Source organism: Capsicum annuum, chromosome 3, assembly GCF_002878395.1.
Source record: "Capsicum annuum cultivar UCD-10X-F1 chromosome 3, UCD10Xv1.1, whole genome shotgun sequence".
Lineage (NCBI taxonomy): Eukaryota > Viridiplantae > Streptophyta > Magnoliopsida > Solanales > Solanaceae > Capsicum > Capsicum annuum.
In genome coordinates this window covers 26972627-26985995 of record NC_061113.1, presented here as the reverse complement: position 1 = coordinate 26985995, position 13369 = coordinate 26972627, and positions in this window count along the sequence as shown.

Below are 13369 nucleotides of genomic sequence, written 5' to 3'. Positions count from 1 at the left end.
TGTTCCTATCACAACCAAATGCAAAACCTCAATTTCATCCACACCATTGTAATTTGATATGTGATATTCTCATCGATCTCTTACTATTAGTTATAGCTTCCTCTTTTGGGAGTGACTTGTGTATCAATCCTCACTTCTCCATCAGCCTTTAGTGATACGATACTAAACTTTCACTTCGTGAACTATGTTCATCCTACTGGCTTAAAGCCTTTGGACTCTAGGATATGTCTCCATATCTCTAATTTAGCATTAATTTTTTTGCGTCTCTTATCGATAATAATACTACATCATCTGTGAATAACATCCACGAAGATATCTCCTTCTGAATATGTCATACAATTCATCTATCATCAAGATAAATAAAAATGAGCTAAGAATTAATCCTTGACGCAACCTTCTCTAACCTGAAAAATACTTTTGAATTTTATCCACTATTCACACTGTATATAATATTTATCCACTATTCACATTGTATATCCACTTTTAACGCAATCATTTTAATGTATGTCACACGAATAAATGTTATAAAATAATAATAAAACACAAGACAATATATAAGAGATGTAGTTAAAAAGTTGAGAGAGATGAAAGATATATTTTATTTCTATCGAAACTGATGTACTTATTATTTGATTTAACTTTTCTATTTATAGAAGAAAAATAATTATTGTGAGGCTTTTCGAGAAGTTGTTACAGGGCTTGCAGAAGTTGTATGCGGTGGCTTTTTTGAGCTACTCGTGTGCTATCTATTTGAGCTATTTGTGTGTTGTTTGCATATAATATTTATAAATTATCTACTTGATTGAAAGCTTTTCAAAGAACCTCTACGAATATTTAAATGAACATCTATGATAGAATATATTTATAATATAATATTAATAAACTCTCCACAATAAAATTTACAACAAAATTAGGAAAATCGCACAACAGGACAAGGAATTGTTGTTTCACAGAGTGCTATCGTTGGCAAGAAGAGATGTGAGTCGTGACCTTTGATGACCAAGACCAACACTTGGAAAAAGACAAGAGAGAACTTATCTCAATTTGATATTTATTTTGTTTTAATCTCCACGACTACAACTGTCCCCTTAATTATTTCATGATCCTATCACGATGAATTTAGTAGATGAGTCGTAAGTATATTGCGTCTTAAAATTCAAGTGATGGAAATTGTAGAAATCAAAACAATCTTTTCTGTCTAAAACTGTACAGTAGAAAATAGCAATGTGTGCGTTTTTGAGAGGCCTTAAAATTCTGGTAAGTTAACTCTATCTATTCTAAGTAAAACGTAAATTGCATTATCAACATGGGTTGTGGTGCAGTGATGGGGCTGCTTCACCCTTAATCAGAGGTCGAGGGTTCGACCCTGGGTATAGAGAAAATTCTGTTGGGAGCGTTGCCACCTTAATGAGCCCTGCAACGCGCGATTCGAATTAGTCGGGTTCCAATACGGATACCAAACACCGGGGTATTCCGTCGTTGCTGCACCCGAAGAAGAACCGTCCTTGGGAGTGGACCGAAAGCTGCCAAAGAGCCTTTGAAGAGTTGAAGGCCGCCTCTATGTCCCAAAATGGGGGAACTTAAGGCGATGGAAAACCCAAAAAAACTTAAATTGCATTAGTTCATATATTAAATACTTAATAGTGTAACAATTAATACCATAACTTCTTTTTCACGTAAGGTAAGTAACCGAAGATGTTACAATAAGTCTTTTTGTCTGATCCAATAACAATATTATAAAATGTATGTGCAAGGTACGAGGGAAAATATTTTATTCATGAAAATATCTTTTAAGTAAATAAGTATATTTTTAATTTGTTTTTTTTTTTTTGTATGTTTGTTATACATATTAGTTTAAAAATATTTGCATATAATTAAAATAAATTGAAGAGTTGCAGTGGGTTGCTCCTCAACTCAGGACCTGTTTCCAGTTGAACTCACACACCAAGAACTAGAAGGATGAAAAATAAAGGTACATGGAAAGATAAATAGCAGACACAACAGTTTTACGTGGAAACTCCTTGCTCATGAGAGAAAAATCATGACCTGCCGCCAAGATTTCTAAGCTCCACTATATCCAAGCAAACTTCTTGAATACAGACTGCTTCAACCTAATGCTTCAACCTCCAGCTAACTCTAATTGGACACAACGAGCTAACTCTAGCCTTGATAAATCACCTAACTCTAGATGATTACAAAGAGTTCCGAGTTACACCACAACACCTACAATAATCATAAACAAGCCCAGACAAAAGTTTAAGAATAATATACAAAGACTCAACTATCACAAAGAAGTAAAAATACGGCTCGATGAACAATAAATACAGCTCGATGAACAATCAATTCCCTGTTTTCAGAGCAGTCTTTGATTCAGCTTCAGAAAGATATTTTGTTGTGAAAATATGAAAGTATTGATTTTCTTGTTTAGGAGGATAAGCACTATGTAGTATGACACAAGAAAACTTAGGAGAGATTTTATTGGTTGAGGCAAAAAGGTGGCAACGACTTTTTTACAAACTTTCGTACTTTGTGTCAGCTGTGATAGTGACACGTGCGCCCACTATGTTCCCTAAGTGGTAGCAACTTTGTCATCACAAAATCTCCAGGAAACAGGTCCCAACATCCAATTTACATACAATTTGTCAATCATCAAAACAAAGGACTTAACAATTTCTCCCTTTTTGATGATGACAAACTATGCAAGCATTCAACATCTTCAAAACATCCACTCACAGTCTACACCTTCAGCAACACAAGCAGCAACCTTAGCCAGCCCAGTTTTCCTAACCAATTCTGTGTATCACTGATACCTATAAGTATATGAGCATCCTACACCTTATTACCCCTATCTATGAGCATCAAGTTCCCCCGATCTTGATCAACACAAGTCACATATCAAGTAATACACCCACATTTTTTTAATGCAATGAAAGCTACCTTAAACTTCTCCCGTTAGGCATCATCAAAGAGGTTAGATAGAAAATCAAACATAGGTAAGCAAACATGTTAATTCATGGTCATTGAGGCAACACTTACATAAGCAAGGAAAGAGCAGACAGAAATGAGAGAAGTGATAACACAGAGAAATATTTCATTCATCCATTAATTAGCACCAAATGTCATCCAAAAATAATAACCATAAAAAAATCATAACAACTGTTCCAAATTCATATAAGAATCAAAGAGAACAAAAAGATAACAAAGTTTCACAGGGCTTAGTGGGTAAAGGGAAGATACCAGGGTGGAAATGAATCAGGAAGCGGGATCTGAAGTTTTAGATATCTTCCTAAAGAGTATATTCAGTTTTTCACTTTCTACAGCGTATGCCTTGAGAATTTGTTGAGTCAAGTTTTCATTTTTTGCAGTCAAGGCTTCAATTTTGACTTCTAACTTCTTCACCCTCTCATGTAGGGCAGCATTTTCTTCTTTCAACTTTCCATCAGAACTTGTTCCCTCTTCGACTCTTGCAACTGATGATGCCTTCTAAGCTGCAATCTCAGCATCTTTTTGAGTTACAATGGCTGTCAGGACATCTATTTCCTTTCTCAAACCTTTTTGCACATCAACCAGATCACACACAAAGGACTTAGAATTCCTACTTTCTCTCTTGGGAATGCATTTATTTTTCTCCAAAGTGGTGAGATTAAACATTTATTTCACTGACCGACCTTTGCCCTTCCTACATTCAACATTGAAATAGGCAAATACTTTGTTCAGTCAAAAATCGTAAGCTAGGCCATGTTTGTCATCTTTTGAAGTCATGATTATGTTAAAATTCTCAATGACAATTGCTATAAGGTTCACCTTTTGATAGGTAGACAATACTTCTATAAGGTATAGATTTGAGCCTGACACAGTAGCCTTCTTCTTAGACCTAGGAAGTAGGACCTTATTTAGCAGCTCAAATTTCAGCTGATATTCCCCTTTAAGGACCTTTTTGTTGATAGTCTTACTATTTTAAGTCATCAAGTTCACTACACAATCCCAAAAATTTTGCAGACCCCTCCCCTGATCTAATGAACCTTATTCCTATAATAGGAGCCTCAACGGTTTCAGAAAATGTGTCTTCATCTAATCCTATATCTACTCCATTAACTTGTGAGGTTAAGTTAAGACCATCATTAGGAATAGTCAAGTTATGGTAGAACATCATTACCTCTTTCTCATACAATTTAGGCACATACAGATAAAACAGGTGCTCCCAACTCTAAAATTTTACCCAGTCAAGCAACTAACTCATCCTGGAATGAAAACCATGATTAGATTAAATACTCTTCCTCTTAAGACTTCCTGAGTTTTGAGAATCTCCTGTCGAGCTTTACGTGAAAAAATCTTTTCTTTGGATGGAGTATTTTTTTTTTGATGAACCAATTCCCCTCCCAGAAGTCCCAGGAGCATTTGAGGTTCTGAAAGATTTAGAACTGGGACCCAGTCCCTTACCATCAACATATTCTAATCTCTTTTTCTTACCAGTGATGCTAGACACTGGTTTCTTTATCAACCCCTTCTCTTTCTTCGGTGAAGGAACTCTTTTTCATAATTTCTATAGTGTACGAGCAGGTGGTACACCATATTTTTATCATCGGTATCTTCAGGGAGATAATTTTGTCGTCTCACAAATAAAACTGGTGGAATTGTTGGGTCAGGAACTTTGTCCTTTGAAGGATTGACACCATCATCTCCTTTTGAAGAAGAAGCACTGGAACGGTTTATCTTTATCTGACAATTATAATCCTTGGGAATTCTTTGAAGAGAAAAATAAATAAATTCAGTAATGGCATTGTTCCTATGAGACTGAAGGTATTGAGGGTGTGTCTATTAGTTTCAGAGGAATGGGCTCGACTTTTTGAGAAGATAAAAATAGTAAGACATTCAACAAGGATTGGGGGAACTGTAACATATGAAAGGATCAAGTTTTTTGCTTTCCTTGTGAAAGGTTTTTGAGCTTATGAGGTTGAATGAGAGAATTTTTAAAATGAGAGAGAAAGTGATCTGATTATAGGCTTTATATGGGGCACGAGAGAACAATTGAAATTAAAAGATATAATGCATCCAAAAGGACGTGTCCGATCAGATGGACGCATCTACTAATTTTAAAGTATGAGTGAAAACCTTTTGGAAGAGGTGGGAGAGTGACATGGCACAATTATTAAATATTTAAAATGGTCATTATTTAGGAATAACAACTTGATTAGGAACTTGGTCCCTGAGCAATGTAAAAATCCAATGATTTTGTGTTGTCTCACCACTCCTTTCATATATTTTCTTCCTTGCCATGTCTGTATATCTGTAAAGATATGAGACTAAATTAGACATGCAAGACATTTTCTAACCAGGATATCTGCTTACCAATTTATAGCCATGAATGAAGAAACATGAGGCTCTCCTACATCCAACCCTTCTTATGTCACTCGACTAGTTCCTTATTGTCCTTCATTGTGGAAGATTCCTTTCAGAACTTGACACAACCATTTTTCTAATTAGTCTATAGTACCACCTGTTGAAATTTCAACACGTACACAGAGTTAATGCGTAGAGAAAAAATAAATAGAAAAGTACTTTCAGCCATTATTATTCAAGTGTTGTAAAGAATCACCTATGTCAAAACCTTAAAAAGAAAAGAGGGAAGAGACACCTAAGAATCTTCTAGCCTATGCCTATCAAAGGTATGCCAGATGGAGTCACATGCATATATATAGGTAGGCTAAGGACTCTTAGGAAAATAACTTTAACCCTAGGGACTTTCATAGTTATTTCTTACCATCAAAGAAATACCATATATAAATAACTTGGAGGAAAAACAATTGACTGATTTTATACTTTACTTGAGAGCCAAGGTAAAATTTCTTACCAAAAATATGTGGGTCATTAATACGTAATATTATATGTAATATTCTTACATTATCCCACTTGACCCACATATGAGTGAAAATAAATAATATGGTCGTAAATACATATTCACTCAACTAAATAGTTATGCAAAAATCACTTTTATCAAGAATATATTAATACAAGAATCATGGCGGTCATGCTCTTAATCAAACACTTCATTCCATGTATTACGATGTACAATATGTTCTAAATATAGTATCCAACAACTTTATAAATGAGCTTAATATAAGTCATTCAGAGTCCAGCTTTATTTGATCCAATGATCACTTTATAATACATGAAAATCAAAATGTGCACGTTCATGTATATAAAAAGGATAATGTCTAGACAAATTGTTAGAGAATATAGCAAGATTACAATGAGTTACGTAGTCTCATACGGATCACATGATCCTTGAAAACATTAGCTGGTAAACCTTCAGTCATAGGATCATCAATAATCAAAGTAGTACTAACATGTTCAAAACTCACATCTTGTTTCTTGACATGATCTCCAACCATCAAATACTTTATGTCTATATGCTTACTTTGGCTGCCACTTTTATTATTTTCAAAAAGACTACCGCAGCTAAATTATCACAAAATAATTTTAATGGTGTTGCAACAGAATCGACAACTTTAAGTCCTGAAGTAAAATTCTTCAACCATAATGCCTGTGATGTAGCTTCACAGTATGCTATAAATTCAGCGTACATTGTGTATGTTGCAACAATGGTTTGCTTAACACTTCTCCAAGACACAACAATTCCAACAAGAAGAAAAATATACTCAGAAGTAGATTTACCGTTGTCTTTGCATCCACCCAGTGACTTTCAACGAGTTAAATAATTTGTATGTAATCTTAAGATCCTTGGTTTCTTGTAAATATCTCAAAACACTTTTGCCAGCTTTCCAATGATCAAGACCAGGGTTACTTTGATATCTGCTAAGCATTTCTAATAGAAAGTCAATATTAGGTCTAGTATAGACCTGTGCATATATAAGGCTCCCAACAAGTGAAGCATATGAAATGCCTTTAATTTGCTCTTGTTCCAATGCATTTTATGGGCATTGATTCAATGAGAATTTGTCACCTTTAATAATAGGTGATGTTATAGGTGAACAGTTTTTTATTTTGTATCTTTTCAATATTTTTTCAATGTAGGCTTTTTGAGATAGCCCAAGCAATCGTTGAGATCTATCTCTACGAATCTCTATGCCAATTACATATGAGGTTTCACCCATATCCTTCATTTCAAAATTTTGGATAAGAAACTGTTTCGTCCCATCCAACAACCCCAAATTCTTCACCCTATTCTTCAGGCTTGCTCCTGACTTGCAACTAATAATTTTTACCCTATTCTTCAGGCGGGCTCCTGGACTTCCAATTTTTTTACCATGTTCTTCAGGCGGGCTCCTGAATTTACAATTTCTTCCCCCTGTTCTTCAGGCGGGCTCCTGGACTTCCAATTTCTTTACCATGTTCTTCAGGCGTGCTCCTGGACTTACGATTTCATCACCCTGTTCTTCAGGCGGGCTCCTGGACTTCCAATTTCTGTACCATGTTCTTCAGGCGTGCTCCTGGACTCACGATTTCATCACCCTATTCTTCAGACGGGCTCCTGGTCTTATAATTTATTCACCCTGTTCTTCAGGCGGGCTCTTGGACTTCCTTTTTTCTTCACCCTATTCTTCAAACTGGCTCCTGGACTTTCTCTTTTCTTCATTCTGTTCTTCAGGCGGGCTCCTGGACTTACAATTTTTTCACCCTGTTCTTCGGGCGGGATCCTGGACTTTCTCTTTTCTTCACTCTGTTCTTCAGGCGGGCTCCTGGACTTACAATCTCTTCACCCTGTTCTTCAGGTAGGCTCCTGAACTTCCTTTTTCTTCACCCTGTTCTTCAAGCGGGCTCCTGAATTTACAACTTCTTCACCCTGTTCTTCAGAAGGGCTCCTGAACTCAAAGAAAATAGTAAAACAGAAAAATAACATCCCATACTTCAGGAGGGTCCTGGATATAAAATAAATTCCCATTCTTCAGGAGGGTCCTGAGCAAAAAGTAAATTCCTATACAACACACATAAAATTTTTGCCCCAGTTTGTACTGGAAAAAATTATGTGTCACTGAATCTTAATATATCTCGCAAAGAATAAAGTATACCATGATCGAGATCCAGTATCGGATGTTGTAACCATGCTTCTTGCATAGAGTAGTGTGAAATCGCATTCTTTATTTGAAAACAATTATTTCATCTCTGTTTCAAACAAAGAAAAATTATGAGTTTTAAGACATGTGGTGGTTGGTTTGTGGCATTCAGCTTTTGAAGTGGCCGTTCTCGCACTTGCCATGATTAACTCTTTTCCAATCCATGATAATATTCAATGAATTGTCATACTTCTGACTCAGAATTTTAACTACTGAGATCCTCAACTCAAATCATATTTCTGTTGTATGATGCTTCTGAGTTTAGCTTCCAATACATCCCTTAGATTTTCACGAGTTTAAAATGGTCAAATCACAATCATCTTGAGTACCTTACTTTTACTTTGAAATGTTGTTTCTGTGCATCGACCCTTTGTCTTACCTTGTACCCTTAAAGGAGTTGGTAGCGAGTTTGGAGTCCTTTCTCACTCGACCTGACGTGAATTTGACTCAAAGGACAACAAAAAGTTTTCATTTGATGACAAGGGCACAAAAAATCAAAAATTAAAATAAAACAAAAAGAAAAAGACAATAGACATCTTTTTTTAAAAAAAACAAAGAGAAAACTTTTCTGAATGTGGAAACCGATTCTGGTGATTATGACATGAATTTTGAATCAAACAACCAGATCTACCCACACCAATCATTACAACTTTTTTCCACTTAATAAGCTTGAAAATAATCCAATCTTGAACATGTTCCTTCGTGATAACAACCTTTCTTCGGCTAGTAGCACCTCAATGGGTTTTCGCCAATGAGCCTATCTCCTTTTCATTTTTGTCTCAGCTCACAGTCGTCTTATAGTTCCCGAAAAGGTTTTCACCAATAAGACTCTCTCATTTTTATTTTTTCATTTTTTTTAAATAAACACCCAAAATAAGAAATATCATGCACTCATAACATGTTTATCCTTGACATTCTCAAAGATTGATCTGAAGGTCTTTCTTTGGTTGTAACTTGGATTTTGGATAGGGTTAGAAAGAAAGGTCGTCATGAGGCTCAAAAATTTACATAACATTGGGTAAAACATTCAACTTTTGGAATCGATTCTCTTAAGAAAATAAACTTTTGCCCCAGTTTTCTTTCATTCTTGATAATTTGAATTTCCTTTTGGTTGGACCGAACCCCGAAGTAGGGTTGCCTACGTATCTTTTCATAGCAAGAATAAAGTCAAACGTAGTTCAGGAGATACCATTATTTTGCTTGATTTTGAATTTTTGATTGATTTCTTCTCTCTCTTTTTTTAATTTTTTTTCAATCTTTCTGATTTTAATTTGATTCCAAAAGAGGGGAATGAAGAAAAATAAAAGCTCAAAGGGGTAAGAAAAGTTTGATATGTTATTCGGATAATAGAACAAAATGCCTTATCATTTCAATCTTTTAAAAAAGTAAGTACAAAATATACATAACATAATTGTACATTAATATCATACATAATATCTTTTAACTGCATCAGCATTGACTGGTATTCCCTCCATTTTGCCTTGTACATCAGTCAGATATAACGCGTCATTACGTAACACTTTCTTCACCATGAATGGCCCATGCCAATTAGGAGAAAATTTGCCTTTGGCTTTAATCTGATAGGGTAGGATGCGTCTTAGTACTAACTGACCAACTTTAAAATATTTGTGACGCACCTTTTTGTTGTATGCCCGTGCCATTCTCTTCTGGTATAGTTGTCCATGACATACTGACGCCAATATTTTTTCATCAATCAAGCTTAATTGCTCCAAACGAGTCTTGATCCATTGGTCATCATTAATTTCAGCATCCACAACTACTCGAAGAGATGGAATCTCAATCTCTGCAGGTATAACTGCTTCAGTTCCATACACTAACAAGTAAGGAGTTGCACCAATTGAAGTCTAAACTGTAGTATGATAACACAACAAAGCAAAAGGTAACTTTTCATGCCATTGTTGGGAACCCTGCACCATCTAGCAAAGTATTTTCTTTAAGTTCTTGTTGGCAGCTTCTACAGCCCCATTTGCCTTTGGACGATAATGGGTAGAATTTTGATGCATAATCTTAAATTGTTGGCACACTTCTTGCATCAAATGACTGTTGATATTTGCAGCATTATCCGTGACAATTATCTTTGGAATGCCGAACCGATAAATGTTGTTGGAGTGAATAAAATCAACCGCCACTTTCTTGGTTACTGACTTGAAAGTCGCTGCTTTCACCCACTTCGTGAAATAATCAATGGCTACCAAGATGAACCTATGTCCATTTGAGGCTTTTGGTTCAATTGGTCCAATTACGTCCACTCTCCAAGCCACAAAAGGCCATGGAGCAGTCATTGTATGAAATTCAAATGAAGGGAAATGTATTAAGTCTCCGTGTACCTGGCATTCATGACATTTATGAACGAAATTGATGGATCCAATCTCCATGGTGAGCCAATAATAACCTGCTCGGAGTATTTTCTTTGCCAAAACATACGCACTCATGTGTGGTCCACAAATTCCAGAATGTACTTCAGTCATGATTTTTGAAGCTTTTTTAGCATCTACACACCTAAAAAGTCCCAAATCAGGAGTCGTCTCATACAAGATTCCTCCACTTAGGAAAAATCCACTAGACAAATGTCTAATAGTTCTCTTTTAATTACCATCGGTATGTACAAGATATTTTCCAATCTGAATATATTCTTTGATATCATGAAACCACAGCTCTCCATCAAGTTCTTCCTCAACAGCATTGCAATATGCATGTTGATCATGATTCTGTATATGCAAAGGATCAATATAAGTTTTGTCGGGATGTTGAAGCATCGAAGATAAGGTCGCTAAAGCATCAGCAATCTTATTATGAGCTCTGGGAATGTGTTTGAACTTCACTGATACAAATTATTGACAAAGATCTTGCAAACAACTATATGGTAGGAGTTTTGAATCACGAGTCTCCCAATCTCCTTGGATTTGGTGGACTAATAAATCTGAATCTCCCAATACCAACAGTTCTTGAATCCCCATATCAATGGCTAATCTCAAACCCGGAATGCAAGCTTCGTATTCTGACATATTATTAGTACAATAGAATCGAAGTTGGGCTATTATAGGATAATATTGTCCTGATTCAGAAATAAGAACTGCTCCTATCCCCACTCCTTTTACATTAGCAGCTCCATCAAAGAATAACTTCCATCCTGAATGACAATCATCAGAAATAACTTCATCAACATACAATACCTCTTCATCTGGAAAATAAGTCTTCAATGGCTCATACTCCCCATCAATAGGATTTTCAGCCAAATGATCCGCCAAGGCTTGAACTTTCATTGTAGTTCGTGTCACGTAAACAATATCAAACTCTGTGAGCAACATCTTCCATTTCGTGAGTCTACTTGTGGCATAGGCTACTGAAAAATATAATTTAAAGAATCCATACGAGAGATGAGGTAAGTAATATAAGATGACAAGTAATGTTTCATCTTTTGGGCTACCCAAGTTAAGGCACAGTATATCTTTTCCAGAAAAGTGTACTTAGCCTCATAAGTGGTAAAATTTTTGCTGAGTTAGTAGATGACTTGTTCTTTTCTGCCTGTGACATCATGTTGACCCAATACACAGCCAAAAGAATTGTCTAACACAGACATGTACAATATCAAGGGTCTGGCTGGCTCTGGGGGAATCAAAATAGGCGGATTCAACAAGTACCTCTTAATTCTATCAAATGCCTCTTGACATTCTTCAGTCCATTCAAATTTAGCATTTTTCTTCAATAACCTGAATATTGGCTCGCAGTTTGTCGTAAGCTGCGCAATGAATCTACTGATATAATTCAACCTTCCAAGTAAGCTCATCACCTCTTTTTTATTCTTTGGTGGAGACAAATCTTGAATGGCTTTTATTTTTGAAGGATCTAACTTAATGCCGCGCCGACTGACTATAAACCCCAAAAGCTTTCCTGACGGGACTCCAAAAGTTTGAGATCATACCTCCGACGCAAGATCATGTTTGACATAATTATCCAACAAAATATGGATATTGAGAAGTGGAAAATTATCTTTTGGACTCGCCTTATTTAGATCACGATAATCAACACATATCCAAACTTTGTCATTCTTCTTTGGAACAGGGACAATATTTGCCAACCAAATAGGATACTGGGCCACTCAAATGATTTTAGCCTCAAGTTGCTTCATGATTTCCTCTTTAATTTTTACACTCATGTCAGTTTTAAGCGTTCTTAGATTTTGCTTGTCAGGAGGAAAAGCAGGATCAATTGGAAACTTGTGAACTACCAAATCAGTGTTCAAACCGGGCATATCATCATAAGACCACGCAAAGATGTCTTTATACTCATGCAAAGTTTTAATTATGGCTTTCTTTTGTTGTGGTTGAACATGTACACTTATCTTAGTTTTCCTAATATTTTCATGATCTCCTAAATTGATTACCTCGGTTTCATCCAAATTGGGATTTGGGTTATTCTAAAAATGTTTGAAATCTTTGCTTATATCCTCAAATGTTTCTTCATCAAACTCAACTTCTTTATTTATTATTTCATAATTAGATTGGGTTTTTAAATCTGGTAGACAATTCTTCATGCATGTCATATCATTAGAATCGGCATAGAAAGAACTGTATGATAGAAAATAAATAAATAAAAATCAGACTCAAAATAAAACAAAGGGAAACTAAGCTTTATTAAAAACATAGATAGAAAGAGTTTTAACCTAAAATATCAAATTTAAAGTTCTGAATTACAATCCTAAAATGATTCAAATTACAGGAGTAAACACAAACAAACTACTAAGACTATAAGAAAAACAAAGAAACTATCAAGACTCCTTTATAATAGGGAGAAGAGTGGTCTCCCAATTGTTAAGCTGGACATCAGGGCCAACAAACTGCACATCTGCATTGCTGGTATCTTTACCAATTTCAACCATATCAGCTTCAATGAACATATTCTGAAAAAGGCCAATCAACTCTGTATCATCATCATTCATTGAATCAGCAACAGGTAACTTGGAGGATCCAACAATACTAAATTTGATGAAAGACTCGTGAAGTGGCAGTATTGGCTTGGTAAGTGACCATGACTCTTGCTTACACTTTTTAGCCTTCTTTATATCTTCAGCAGTAGGCTCGTATCCCAAACCAAAAGTACCAAAGTTCTCATAGAGGTTTACCGGATGAACTATGCCTTGCAAAAACATCCCTAGACCTTTTCCTGGTTCGACGCCATGCTTTAATATTTCATTCACTACCATAACAGATGCAGAGGAAAATTGTGGTCTTGCGATGAGATTCCCCTCGAGGATATGCTCAACATCCACTGCC